The sequence below is a fragment of the Rana temporaria genome, chromosome 3 (assembly GCF_905171775.1).
Source record: "Rana temporaria chromosome 3, aRanTem1.1, whole genome shotgun sequence".
NCBI lineage: Eukaryota > Metazoa > Chordata > Amphibia > Anura > Ranidae > Rana > Rana temporaria.
Genome location: NC_053491.1, coordinates 275,635,281 through 275,650,507, shown reverse-complemented (window position 1 = coordinate 275,650,507; position 15,227 = coordinate 275,635,281). Strand labels below are relative to the sequence as shown.

Below are 15,227 nucleotides of genomic sequence, written 5' to 3'. Positions count from 1 at the left end.
TTATCGCGATTTTTTTACCAAAAATATGTAGAAGAATACGCATCGGCCTAAACTGAGAGAAAAAAAAAGTTTTTTTTATATATTTTTGGGGGATATTTATTATAGCAAAAAGTAAAAATTATTGAATTTTCTTCAAAATTGTCGCTCTATTTTTGTTTATAGCGCAAAAAAAAAAAAAAAGGAAGGTGATCAAATACCACCAAAAGAAAGCTCTATTTGTGGGAAAAAAATGATGGTAATTTTGTTTGGGAGCCACATCGTACGGCCGCGCAATTGTCAGTTAAAGCGACGCAGTGTGGTTTTGCAAAAAGGGGCAAGGTCCTTAACCCCCCTGGCGGTATGATTCTTTCAGAAAAAACATGCTGAAAGCGGTACCATTATTTGCAAGGAAATTTGGCGTTTTATATTGTAGGTCTGTAATTTTTAGAAATAACTCACTTAAATCTGACCAAACAAGATTCTAATAGGCATCCCGGGTATGACATTTTTTTAAAAACAAAATTATAAATTATAATATAATAAATAATTATAAATAATTATAACAAATAATAATATAATTATAATAGAAATTATTCAATAATGTAATCAAATCAAAATCACTGAAATGTGCTCAGTTGCAGAATTGTCGCTGTCATTATTTTTTTTTTTATGACGAATTTCCCCACAAATCGCTATCGCACAATTCTGCAAGTGATTATAATTTATTATCGCTGTTTTTAGCTGATCTAAAAATCATTTTTGACATAGAAAGACACTTTTGGTTGCTATGGACAATCTACAGTTTGCAGGGAGAAAGAAACGTTTTTATTATATAAAATGACATGCATGACACAGGACAGACCACTAGGGACAAGGGGGGTGTGTTTTTTTTACATACAGTACTGTAATCTATAAGATTACAGTATACTGTATGTAAAGTGTTTGTTTACTTTTTTGAATTTGGCGCCGTTCTCCGTCCCCGTGCGTCGTAACGTCGCAGGGAACGGAGATCGGCGTTACACAGAGGCACTGTGTGAATCGAGCGAGGTCCTGCTCGATTCACACAGCGCGGTGGCATCGCTGGATCCAGGGACAAGGTAAGTAAACACTCCCTGTACATCCAGCGAGGCAAGCCCGAGTCTGACTCGGGGTTACCGCTCGCAGCAGGAAAATCTAACCCCGAGTCAGACTCGGGAATACCGCCAGGCAGGTTAAGTGGTTAAGAAGGAATTGGAAGGTTTTCATAGCAATTTCCTCTGTTATAATTACTAAAAAATAGCATAGTAATATTGTAATGTCATTGCGGGGTTAGAAAGGGACATTTTTGCTGTATGGTGAGGTTGACTTTGATGGACATAAGTCTTTTTTCAGCCTGGTTTACTATTCACATATGTTGCTAGTCAAAACTTTTTTTTTTTTTTTAAGTACATTTTTCAGCCTGCTTTAACATTTAGAAAATGAATCCCGGCAATTTGCCTTCTAAGTGTTTTCACCTTGCTTCCTCATGGTCCATGATGCCAGCTGAAGTTGTGAGCACAATATACCAAGACTGTGTTTTGTGAAGGCAGGAGATTATTCTATTAGTTTTCCAGATCCTTTAGCTGCACATCAAATCTGGGACTGATGACACTCACTTATTAAATTCCTCTGCGAGATCAACAAAAAAAAAATCATGACCTGTGATCATCAACTATTTCAAACTCAGCAATGTAACCATGCTTTGTCATTACTGTATCACACAATCACTTTTGGGCACAGCCTGATGAGAGCCTGGTATTTACAATGTTTGTCTTCATCGTTGATGCTTTTAAGACCATCAGCAAACACGTTAATATGCACCATGGTCTGGCGAACAGAGGGCAAAACTGTTTTCTTTTTTACAATGTTTCTTTACATTTTTAATTTCAGTAGTTACATATATGAAAAATGGTAGCTGTGAGATTGCTTTAAAATGATCCCAATATATGTTTCTTAATTCTGGCATGCAGCTCATTTCCTAATTATAGCAAATCCTTTAGACATCCACTGCATGGTAGGATTTTTTTTAGCTTGATTATTTACAACAATATGGGTATGGATTGAAATGTAGAACCTGTAAAATCAACGTTTTCCATCACATTTGAGGCACCTTAATTCATATGCTGTGACTGTTCCCTATATATTTACTATCAAACTGTTCAATGTCTATTTACCTGTCTTTATATCAATGACCAGCTAAATGTACATCAGCTGACTACTAAAAAAGACATTGATGGAGTTGAGCTGACTAGATTTCATAGTAATCACTGACCTCTTCATTATTATGTCTCTTTAGCATGACATACATAAGTGATCTTTTGTAGCTAGCTAGCATTCTGAAATCAAGGCTGGCTGAAGGTCACATCAGGCAATATATTCATTTTTGTTTATGCAATACATGTAGTTTTTACCTTTAACCCACAACAACCGCACACTCTTTAAAATGTTATTCAAGTCTTCTTATTTACTCTTAGGTCTTTTAAAAAAAGCCCATTTCATAAATATGAAATGAACGATTTCATAAGAAAAGTAACATTTAATATGTTTTATGGATGAGATAGAAGTGCACAAATAAGCCAAATCTGTAAAATTTCTTGAAACATCTTCAACTTTTGTGCTTGCCTTACCATACATATATTGTTACTTGTGATATACAAGACTAAATAATTAAAGAGCAAATTACCTTGTTCCTATTTTTGTTTTATATATATATATATATATATATATATATATATATATATATATATATATATATATATATATATATATATATATATATATAAAATGTTTTAATATAATATATGCTATATTATATGGTTAATCTGCATAGCCATTAAAATGTGCGTGTCTATCACTTATATAAAAATTCAGGCATCTACTTGACAGGACTTCACTCTGACATAGAGAATTAATATTTATGAAAGGATCAAAAAATGCACATTCAAACATCAGCCATCTCTCTGCATCTAATCATGGATTACAAAGACCATGTCAGTTTTATGGTTTCATTTAAACAGAAAGTCATGCAACTCTATGGGTAAATGGTTATTTAATATTTTTTCAACCTTTTAAAATGTAGAGGGTGTATACTGCAGAGAGTGTAAAGGGGTTAAATAGTTAACATCAGAGTGAATACGCTATCACTATCCTCATCACCATAGGAATGTACCTTATGTTGTAACTTTTACCTGAATCACTGTCTTTTATTTAATGACAGAGACCTGAGTCATAGAGATAAGCTCAAAGGGATGCTAATGGATGTCTACTAAGCTTTGCACTTAATTTCTTAAGCTAAGCTGTGCTACCTATATGGAATAATATGTTATACGATACAGTTATTTTTAAAGAAGTTCAAGGCAATTATATATGTAAAACCATTTGGATGGAAATTATCAAACTCACTGGCTTATATGTTAACCACTTACCTGGGTGATGAATGATTTATAGTAATATAATTTTTCCTACAGCTCTGTGTGGCTCTGGAACTCTATATGCACTTAAAAAAATAATGTTTACATTAGTTTACCAATGGATAGCCTGGATTTCTTCCACAGCTCAACATAATGTTGACTGGCTAATTTCATTCTTTACCAAACTGGCCCTTTACTGCCAAACCCATTTTTGTGTTTTGTTTTGTTTTCAGATTCAAACATTAGATATATGAAAGCAGAGACCATGGAGACTATAATAGTGGTAGCTCAAAATGTTTATGTTTCATGATATTATTGCAAGGGTTTATCAAGTTCAAATTTGTTAGTTTTAGGGCTCACAATATTTTACCCACATTTTTGGTAACATATAAGAAATTAGGTTGCACCAGTACCCAAAATTTTATATAAGCAACATTCCACAAACCCTACATGATTTTGAATTATCCCTGAAAAATTGCTTTAGAATAATTTCTACCCCTCCAGTGTCCACCGTGATATGTAACATGTGTAGAAAATATGCCTTTTTCATATATAGGTGCCCCCAGCACTTGTGTTTACATTCAAATGTGCTTGTGTCTGAAGGTGAGGCAGGCTAAAAAAATATATATTTTCAATATTTCTTTATTAAATCTTTTCCATCAAGTTACAAGGTATGTGGTAACGGTATAGGTGTCAAGTAAATGATAATTAGTAGAATGTAATTGAGATAGTATTGCACATCATTATACAGAAATGTGAAAAACAGTATTAATTAAAACTAAGGAGTTATACATAGTAACATACAACAGTGTAATATCTCTATTTGTCAGATATGTATAACTGTAGTCAGTACCTAGGGCAGGTAAATATTAAATATCAAATGTAACCTTGGGGAGATAGAATTTCCATTAGGCAGTAAATGTCCTAAGTTATGGAGGCGATGAGAAAGCCATTGATACCAAGAGTGGTAGTAATCTGAGTAGGAGTTATTTTTGTATGTGAACATACAGTCAACAAACTTCTCTATACTTACCTGCTTTGTGCAATGGAATTGCACAGAGTGGCCCTAAACCTCCTCCTCTCTATCCAGTGCCCCACATGAAGCTGCTTCCCATAGGAGTACTCGTGCATGCACACTTCTGAGTCCCACTGCTGCATCCATTGATACAGACAGCGGGACTCTAATCACTGACTTTGATTCACAGCACTGGCTCCCGGTGCCCCAGCAAAGTTAGTGAGATGCAGAAGTGAGGGGACAGTTTGCTGCAGATGTGCACAGTGCTGGATCAAATGAAGGCTGAGGTGAGTATATGAAGGGCCAAAATTGATGCCTAAACATTTTTTGACTTAATGCAAGGAATACATTAAGGTAAAAAATGTTTAGGCTTTAGAACCACTTTAACTTTATTTTCATCACATAGGGGACCAAAAGTCCATTATGTAATAGTGTTTTGTTTTTTATATATTTCACTGGCCACAGAGGCCAGAGAAAGTGACAGACAATCTCCGATGTGATGAAATGTATGGCACTGTGTTCTTTCTACCAGTCACCAGTGAACATCAGGAGATGTTCAACTGGTCTCCCTTCCCTCTACCCAACAACACCTTCCATGGGGTCCTGGGTCTGCAGGTGGAACAGCAGAAGCTAGTAAATATGGCAGGAGGTCACAATGTTGTGGGTTCATGGAAGCAATTGGGCAGTTGATACTTTTTCTGGATCACTTCCACCTGACAGCTGTGAGTCAGCTTGTCAGATTTACAAGCACTGCATGTGTAAAATTAACTGCTTCTGCCAACATGTATCAATGGCAGCAAAAGGGTTAAAGAGTATTACTGTATGTGCTTGCATGACTATGGTAAAGGCTTTAGACTTTAGGCTTTTCTAAGGTAGGGAAGTAAATAGCAAACTAGGGATGGGAGAATCTTACCAAGCTTGAAAATGGTTTCTGCATTGATTATGACCATTTGTAGGGCTAATAAGCAAGCTAATGTCAAACAAAAGGCATGGGGCGAGGGGTACTGCCACATGGGACATATACTAATGCCAACATTTATAAAAATATACTTTGTAGACAAATATCCCCCCCATATATAGACTTTTCATCTCTGACTAATGGCTAGAGCATACACTGACAATATGAATGATGTGAGCCCACCCTTTTTATAGTGAGGAGGCTTAATTATCCATTCCTTCAGAAAATGTTGCTTGTTACTTAGTTTACCAATAGCAAAAGCTTTTCCTTTGTTGTCCTCACAATTCTAATTATACAATCTTCTTCAGATTATTCAAAAACTGTGTGGTGCAAAGACCTACTTGACTGGATAGTAGATTTATTATTTTGTTGATAAATCTTAAAGAAATAGTATTACGATTGTGCTTTGAGACTGCAATGTGTGTGGCGAGCTTTAGAAAATGTTTCTTAACAAGTATTATCTAACAATTGGTATCAGTTATTTTAAAAAAAATCAAGAATCATGTCTGTATTGTATAATCCTCTAAATTATGGAAGTACAAAAAAGATAAAAAAAAAAAACTTTGAAAAAGCAATAATGGAAATTACTTTAATTAAAGATCAGGCAAAAGAATATAGGATATTGCAGGTCACACCTTCATATGATTTGATATAATCAAAGAAGAGTAAATTATCAGCAAGCTGTAAATGATTGGTCTGTAGAGCCGCTAGAAATGAACCCAGTAATCCTTAGTATTCCCGCAGTAGCTTACATTCTGTAAAGAACCTTAAGCCCATTTGGATATTAATAATCCAGTCACCACCTATGAAAAAGCCTTGTATTTGTGCTTTCAGTATTAAGAGATTTCTATGTATTTATTATTTTAACCTTAACTTGATTTAGAACAAGAGAAAGTCATTAGATTAGAGAATACGTCCATGCCAGAGGATACACCTAATTCTTTAGAGCTGGAGTATTTAAAAGGTACTTCTCAAAGAAACATTTGCTGGCATGGCTGTTAAGACCCACAATAAGGCTCCTATATATTTTTTAATCTTAGTTGGCACTGCTCTGCCATTGGCTACTTTTAACAATATATTTATTGTGTAAGCATATGTCTTTGACAATTACTATATACTCTAGGTTAACATAATGATAATTTATGAGCCATAATATGATTGTATATCACAATTCTAAACATGAGAATTTACTAATGATCCCAACTTTCACAGAGAAAGTGTCAAACATTAAGAGAAAGGATGCACTCTATCCACCCTCCTTACCTAAGGCCATTAGAACAAATGATATAAAATATATGCCAGTGGCTTTGGGGATTGTCTCAGCTGCCCAAATATTAAAACAGCTACACCACTCCTCTACTCCATTACACAGGCAAAGTAACAATGACAGTACTCAGCTCCACAAGTCAAAGAGCATGATAAAAGTATGAATTAGACACATTCATGCCAAAGCTTCTTTCCTTGTCAGTTAAAGCAGTGTACTCTCAACTCAAAACAGGAGTGCTTCTACTGCTGACTGACTAACTTTAATGTTAAGAATTGGTCATGGGCACAATGTAAAGGCCAGAGCTGCCGAACAAAACGAGTGACAGACAGTGAGAAGGACCTGTAAGAAGCAACCTGCCAGCTTTTCGAATTACAGTCAGTAAAACTTGGTACCGACAAGTACATGCCCTAGGAAGTGGAACTTGCTATAGACAAGTACATGCCCCAGGAAATGTCCAAAAAAATGATAGTTTTGGAGGGTCTGCATTCACATAAAAATAATAGAATTCAGTTTGCAAAAGGAAGTGACTTGTTTGCTGTTCTGCCACCTTTTATATATATATATATATATATATATATATATATATATATATATATATAAAAAAAGAACAAAAAAAAAGGCTTGAATCTCCTAAGGGGACACAGACAGCAACAAAACAAAAACCTCACAAAAGGTCTATCCCGTTCACCACTCTAACCAAAAAAACAATGCCTTTATGTACGCTTTAATGAGTGGACTTCAAGACATTTCCAAAGGCATCACAGAGCAGAAACATATCTGAATTAGAATATATTAAATACTAGAAATGTAAAAAAAATAAAAAATGTATTTACTACTGTTAGAAATCGCGTCCAAATGATGTCCTCTCTGGAGCTGAACATATGCTTGGGGACTGCCCATCTCCCCCAAACAGTAACGCTATGTAATAGGAATGTGTTATTTTCACAAGGAAAAGCAGTAAAAAAAACATACAAAGATGTATTCTGTTATGATTAGAATGCCATTCACGTTTTCACTGGGTTGAAATCATGCCAGTAACTAGCAATTATATTGTGATTTTAAAGCAGCAGCTTGTTGATCTCTTTCAAAAGTGAACATACTGCATTGCACGTCGATTATGAATCTATCTATACATTTCTAGCTTCACGCAATGGCACTGGGAAAATCCTTAAGAAGCAACAATTTATTGTGCTTTTCTATCACTGAATGCTGATTTTATACCGCATAACTATACAAAAATAATCTTGCCTTAAATAGCTTGTACACTCAAGGTTGAAAACAACTTCAGGGCTGAGCAAGGAATTGAGATGGAATACTGCAGAGGATTTTGTACATTTCTCAGATGTGTACTGAGATATTGTTTTTCTTTTTTACAATATTATGCTTATCTATATTATAATTCCGGCAAAGTTTATTATATTTACCAGTAAAGTAGAAACACATCCTTAAATGTTCACTATGTATACTCTGTTAACACGTCAGTTTTTTATCATCATTATAATATTATTACTATTGATTGAACAACTGCAAAAAACACAGCTAATCAATGATTTAAACAAAAAACGATGTCCACTACCCCCACCTATATGTTTTTTCAAATGTGTGCAGACTAATCCCCTGTTTTAACGCAAACTGTTCGATAGGTTGATTCAGTTGTCAGTGGGCTGGTCATGAGTAAAGCTTGGATCTTTCCTTGGATCTATCCTTGGTCTTGTTTATATCAAAACATTGATTTAATCCCTTCATGCCAACCTAACACATATATGCGGCCCCCACTAGACTGAGCTTTTTTCTGTGGGGCTACAAATTTGTGCATTGTCCTTTGTGCTGGCAGCGCACTGAATGGTGCACTCCTAGCACAGAGACCGGGGTCTAACCATGAGCCCTGCGCTAAGGATTGGGAGCCAGAACTCCAGATCCCAGGTCACCTGATTGCTGTGATAGCCTCTGATTGGCTTTCACAGTGATCAGTCCCTATGAAGAAGGCTCCCCTGTTTTATTTCTCTGTGAATCATGACATCTCTCTCTCTCTCCTTGCAGAGAAAAAAAGTGTGTAAAAAAAGTAAAAAAAATATAGTTTACAAAATCCAAAAAAATACCTAAATCAAGGTTTGATCTAGAACAGTGCCAGGGTTAGTGTTTGGGTCAAGTTTAGGGTAAAAGGTCAATGTCAGGATTTTTTTTGGACAGAACTGTTTATTAGTATCAGTGTCAGTTAGTGGCACTGGGCTAGATTCACATAGATTAGCGGATCTTTAGATCCGCGTAATCTATGTGATTTACGATCCGCTGGCGCACTTTTGCGAGGCTAGTGCAGTATTCACAAAGCACTTACCCCCAAACTTGCGTCAGCGGATCGTAACTCCCCCGGCGGAATTCAAATTACGTGGCTAGGGTGAGTGTACAATTTAAATCAGGCGTGTTCCCGCGCCGATTTAACTGCGCATGCTCCAAATTTTTCCCAGTGCGCATGCTCCAAATGACGTCGCTAGGACGTCATTGTTTTCAGCGGCAACGTAAATTCCGGCCATCCGTATTCCCGACCGACTTATGCAAACGACGTAAAAAATTTGAAACTCGGCGCGGGAACGACGGCCATACTTAACATTAGCTACCCCTCATATAGCAGGGGTAACTATCCGCCGGAAAAAGCCGAACGCAAACAACGTAAAAAAAAAGCGACGGGCAGGCGTTCGTTTCTGAATCGGCGGAAATCGGAATTTGCATATTCCTCGTGTAAAAAACTGAAGCGACACCTAGCGGCCTGCGGGATATTGCAGCCTAAGATCCGACGGTGTAAGTCACTTACACCAGTCGGATCTAAGGGAGATCTATGCGTAACTGATTCTTATGAATCAGTCGCATAGATCCGACCGTCGGATCTCAGAGATACAACGGCGTATCAGGAGATACGCTGTCGTATCTCTTTGTGAATCTGGCCCCGTGTGTTTTAGGTGGGAAATAAAAAAATAAAAATGTGCGCTAACATATCTGGTTTTGCTGCGATCGTCAGGAGCAGGAAAATTTAATTTGGGTTGTTCTTGGTGTAAGGTTATGGTAGTACGAAGAAATATACAGCTAAATGTTTTTTTACTATTTTGGGCCAGTTTTCCTTTGATAATAATAATAAAAATCAGGAGATAACCTTTACCATTTACCACCAAACTAAAGCCCAATTTGTCCTGGAATAAACAAGGCATAATCCACATGGATGCACAAAGTAGTTATGAACAGATGTCTGATGGACCGTTTTCATCAGACGAACCGATGGTGTATGGGCCCCATTGGTTTTTTTATCCATCAGTCAAAAAAGTCGACGCATGCTCGGAAGCATTGAACTTCATTTTTCTCAGCACGTCGTTGTGTTTTACGTCACCGCGTTGGACACGATCAGATTTTTAACCGATGGTGTGTAGGCCTGACTGATCATCAGTCAGCTTCATCGGATATCTGATGAAAAAATCCATCAGACAGTTTTAATCAGAAGAACTGATCGTGTGTACAGGGCATTAGGCGTGAAGGGGTTAAAAAATAAGTTTACCTTTATCAAATAAAAGTGGTCTGAGTATCATACACATAGTTTCATCAGACACCATTTTCTACTTATTTTGTTGGGCAAAGTAGTACATAATTATCAACCCGGTCAGAGTTTTATTGTTGTCTAACCCTCCCTTCTTTATTACTAGCCATTGTCACCAGGTCCAGGCAAGATTTAAAACATTTAGTTAGTACTGAAACAGAAATAGAGGGGAAATCATGCAATGCAAACCTTTGTGGTGACAGTATCTAAAAGCAGATTTTTCTTAGTTTAGCGATATTTCTTCTTACTTGCTGATATGTTTACAGAAAAGAAGAAGGGAAAACACTTCTATGGGACATGGATGGTAAGAAAAAACAAAAACCTGACAGGTGTTTTATCCTTCCCTAATCTATCCAAAATTGAAAAAAAGTTTTGGTGTTAAATATATTTAACTATATGCATTCTAATATTGTAAATCGTTTTTAATACTTCCAGATACATATTATCTCTGACAGAGATAACAGTACCCTGTTTGACACTGCCTTCATTTGCTTTTCTCTCCAGAAGCATGTAGGCATCTTTGTTCAGACATCATTCAGAGTCATCGTCTACTTCTTGAACTGAGATGCTGACCCCCAGATTACAAGGTCATGTAAATCCCGGTGTCTGTGCGGTTCTTGTTTGCATGTATAAATGTCTAACACATATCAGTCCTCCATGCAACCTTGTGACTTGCTAGAGAAAGTGAAAAGGCTTCCTTCTGCTTGCAGCAAAATAATGACATCATGTCAGCCTAAGCAAAACCACTGAACTGCAACTCAATAACTGATTTTTTTTTTAATGAAAAATATTACATATTTGTATTTATTTACTTTCTAGATGCCACTGTTACTGTATACTGTAATATGTCAGGAGTTTTTCAAGTAGAGTTACTAACAAGTTCACTTTAGTTATGAAAAATGAAAAAAAAAAAAAAACAAGTTAGGGACAAAGTAGGTCTGAGAAAAAAAACAATATTGGTGTATTTTATGTGTAAAATTACCAAATGTCTGTACAATACGTAACCCTCATTTAAAATAATGTCTTCCTCCTGGGGTACAGTGCTATGCAATCAACCTACAGACTCCAATGAAAAGTTTAATGGCATTGGCATTAAACTTAATGTATCTTAAGCACACATTGAATGTATGTGGGGTATTTCCCATAGGTAGTTAACTGTCTTTGCAGCATAAGCTTGATTTATGAATAAAGCTTTTTGTTCACAGCCCAAAGGCACTTTTCAGACACGACTGTACCCTAACCCATGTACTCGGACAATAGTTGAAGTACAGCCCTGTCAGTTATGATTTCTTTTATAGGTCATTTAAATTTATAAATGTAGGCTAATTGATGTTGGATAGTCTAAATGTTACTGCAGAAGTGCAGACTGCAAATAATCTCATACACACAAACTCTTCAGGCATATGCCAGAACTTAGATACCGCCAGACTTAAGCCTTTAAGAGTACATAGATCCTTTTAATAAACCACATTGTTAATGTTCAAAATGTACATGTCCTATCAAATCATATAAGTACATTGATATGGGGTATCTGAGGAAATGCATTCAAAGCATCCAATCATCACTAAACAGCATCTTATAGAGTGATGAACACGCTGCTTCACTGGTCACCTGGGAGAAATGGAGCTAAAATTATTCTGTAAAAAATCATATACCAAAAAGCATATGTTATACCAAGAAACTGGAAAACATACTACAAATTTTAAGTTGGTGAACACTAAACAGCATTTGGCTGAGTTGCTTTAGAAATCTACAAGAGCTTGCAGTGTTTCTAGTGAATCAAACCAAGTCTTCAAGAACAATAGTTTCCTTGGGCTAGCCCCAAGCATAATGAGTCAATCCACCTGTTGCCGGCTTTGCAATATGCAAAAATGTTTGTGTTGTTTTCATTTCCATGAGCACAAAAACACCAGCCATGCTATAATTATGTTTAGAATGCTTAGGCATCTATGCGCTGCGTTTTTGTTTCTCACAGCAATTTTTCCAACAATTTCACTAAATTATGTTCAGCAATGTTTAAATAGCAAAAGCCATGTAGTTATGTGTTTTAAATAAACAAATTCTATGGAACATTACAGAAAAAAAATAATCTAAACTGATATATGAGTTTTGTGTTGTAAAGCGATTGCTTGGTGAGAATAACTGTAGCACTGATGTAGTAAGGGATTTACATAGCAATAATGTTAGCTTAGAAACATAAGGCAAATGCCAAGGGACTGTAACTCCAGGTATTGACTCTCCAGGTGACAGCTTTTTCTTGTATCATCCACATAATCAATATATTTTCAGATCACTGAATTGGGAGATAGAGAGATACTCAGCTTCCAAACTGGACAGAAAAGAAGAAAGCATCATAGGAAGAATAACAAAATTAAGTATTGTAGAAATGCAATTTCTTCATATTTTTGTAACTGTATATCTAGGGAGAAGTAACATGATATTTCTTCCTTTGAGACAACATTTTTCTATTTGAGGTACCTAATGCTTATAATCAATTACAGTATTGTTTCGTATTTTGTCTACAAAAGATAATGTAGTATCAAAGTATCAGGAGTTATGTAATTTGAATAATCACCACCTGAAACAGACTTTACAAAAAAAATGAATAAATAAATAAAAGAAAACTCTGCTGCATTGGGTCTGACTCTGGAAGGCATAACTTTAGGCATCATCATGGTACAGTCCAAAAAATAAATGACTTCTATAACAGTAATAAAGTATGTTAGTAAAAGATTCTGAAAGTGTACAGGTAAGGGGGACCAAATACACAACTTAGCTTGTAGTATTTTGCTTATAGTCTAACCACCCATATTAGAGAGGTCACATCAACTGTAGCCCCCACTATCTTAATATTATAATAATAACATAATTGTGCTGTAATCTACAGCAGCAACCAAGTGTTCCTCATCAGTATAGATTAGTCACATCACTTGGCTGTAAAACATGGCAAAACCACTTATGACTTATCAGTGTATAGCAGTCACGACACTGTTCTGTAACCAATGAAATATGCTGATTACCTCAAATCAGTGTAGAGCAGGCATATATGATACACTGAACTAAATTGCTGTGCTTAAAGGTATATTGGTCACACACACTTACGTTTTTCACTAGTGTACAGCAGTTAAAGCATCCATAGCAACCAATTACTCTTTTTGCATATTGCTGAATTCTTTGTAACCATGGTGGAGTACAAGGCTTTTGAACTTAGATCAGCTGGCTTAGAAGGGCCAATAACGAGAACTCTGTTATGTGTCAGCCCCTTCACTTTAAAAAAGTATGTTTTCAGCAGTCATTTGTCTAAAGTAGAATCTATGTACTATCTTAAATTGAATGAGTCTGTCTCATAAGAAGACTCAAATCCAGAAGGGGTAATCCCAAACATCATCCTAGTCATCATCATCTAGGTACTACCAATTGGCCTTAAGGGCATCTAAGGTAGGTAATGATATTAAGAGTAAACGGGCATACAGGTGGGAGGTAGGCTTTACCATACATTCTGTCCTGAGTATCCGTTCAAGAAATGATTGTGTCACTATGAGGGAAGCCTGCAGAAATTGGCTGGAAAAGGCATATAAAATTTGTATATATTGAAAAAACATGAAGTAGGAACATTAAAATCTGAAGATAGGTGTGTTAAAAGCCTCAATGTACTAGCACTTGAAAAATATACTGTATTTTGCCCAGGCTCCCGGTTCGGGCAACATAAAAAGATGGGGTAGGGAAGGATTCAATCAGAGCGGAGTATTGGGTGAAACAGCTTGTTATGGGACGTTTTTTCACCCAATGCCAACTCTCCAGGCTCTAAGGGTAGTAAGCACTAAGGGGTGAGCTGGTATGGGGCCTCAAAACAAAAGGAGCTGTAGAGCCTCAAGGGTATGGACCACTGCCACTTACAACATGTGGGGGTGTTGGTATGGTAAAGGCAAAACCACCAGGCTGCGGTGACTAGCTAGCCCAAGATGATTTATATTACTACACTCATTCACTCTTCACCTAAGCTCAGTGAAGCTTTTGCCTTTTGCCAGTAGGTGTCACTGGCAAACTTTACTTTGAGTATATATCATGGTAATTCAAAATAAAAATGGGTGTGTAAGGGGAGTGCAGGGAAGAATGGTGCAGCGAGGGAACAAAAAAAGAAATGCTCTTTACAGCCTAATGCCACATACAGACGGTCGTTTTTTGTGATTAAAAAAAACGTCGTTTTTAAAAACGTCATTTAAAATTCGAACATGCTTGAATTTTTTGTGTCGTTTTTCAAAACGTCGTTTTTTGTGTCATTTGAAATGACGTTTAAAACAATGTTTTTAAACCTGCGCATGCTCAGAAGCAAGTTATGAAGCAAGCTTGAATGGAACAGAGTGCCGTCGTACGTGCTGAACGTAACCACGCTTTGCTAGAGCATTTTGAAAAAACGATGGTGTGTATGCTACATCGTTTTTAAAAATGAAGTTTTTTTTCATCACATAAAACGTCGTTTTTTTCTATCACAAAAAACGACCGTCTGTATGCGGCATTAGGGTCAGCATAAGAGACAATTCTCTTATATGTTTAGATGAATAATAGCAGATCCTGTATATCTCTCATTTCAACTTATGTGTAAGGTGATACTGACACATACAATTGCTGATGATGAAACCAGCAGACGCAATGCAAAGCAAATAAGTGATGTGCTTGTAAGGCTTAAACACTTCTATGGAAACTACTATACAAGAGATACTCTAAAATATATTCAGATTTTGTATTGAATATGAATATGGAAGACTGTAAATAGTATTAATTCCCCAGCAAACACACATTCTGAATGTCAAAAACACACTAGACTTTCCTATCTAAAAAAATAAATAAAAATACATAGTACATATACAGTAATACATAAATGTTTATACTTTTTGTAATATATAGTAATATATGTGTATATTTGATAATTGCAACTTTATCCCTTAGCCTTTGTATTTTTTATTAAGCTACCAGCTATAAAAAAAAATAAAAAGTAAAAC

The 15,227-nt window shown here is 36.1% G+C and overlaps 1 protein-coding gene and 1 pseudogene across 1 annotated transcript in view; both read right to left on the bottom strand.

Annotated features, from left to right (window-relative positions):
• The window catches only part of TENM2 (teneurin transmembrane protein 2), a 1,404,789-nt gene that overhangs the window by 1,094,185 nt on the left and 295,377 nt on the right, over nt 1–15,227 (bottom strand). The window lies entirely within an intron of this gene.
• Nucleotides 1,430–1,821, bottom strand: LOC120932346 (annotated as a pseudogene).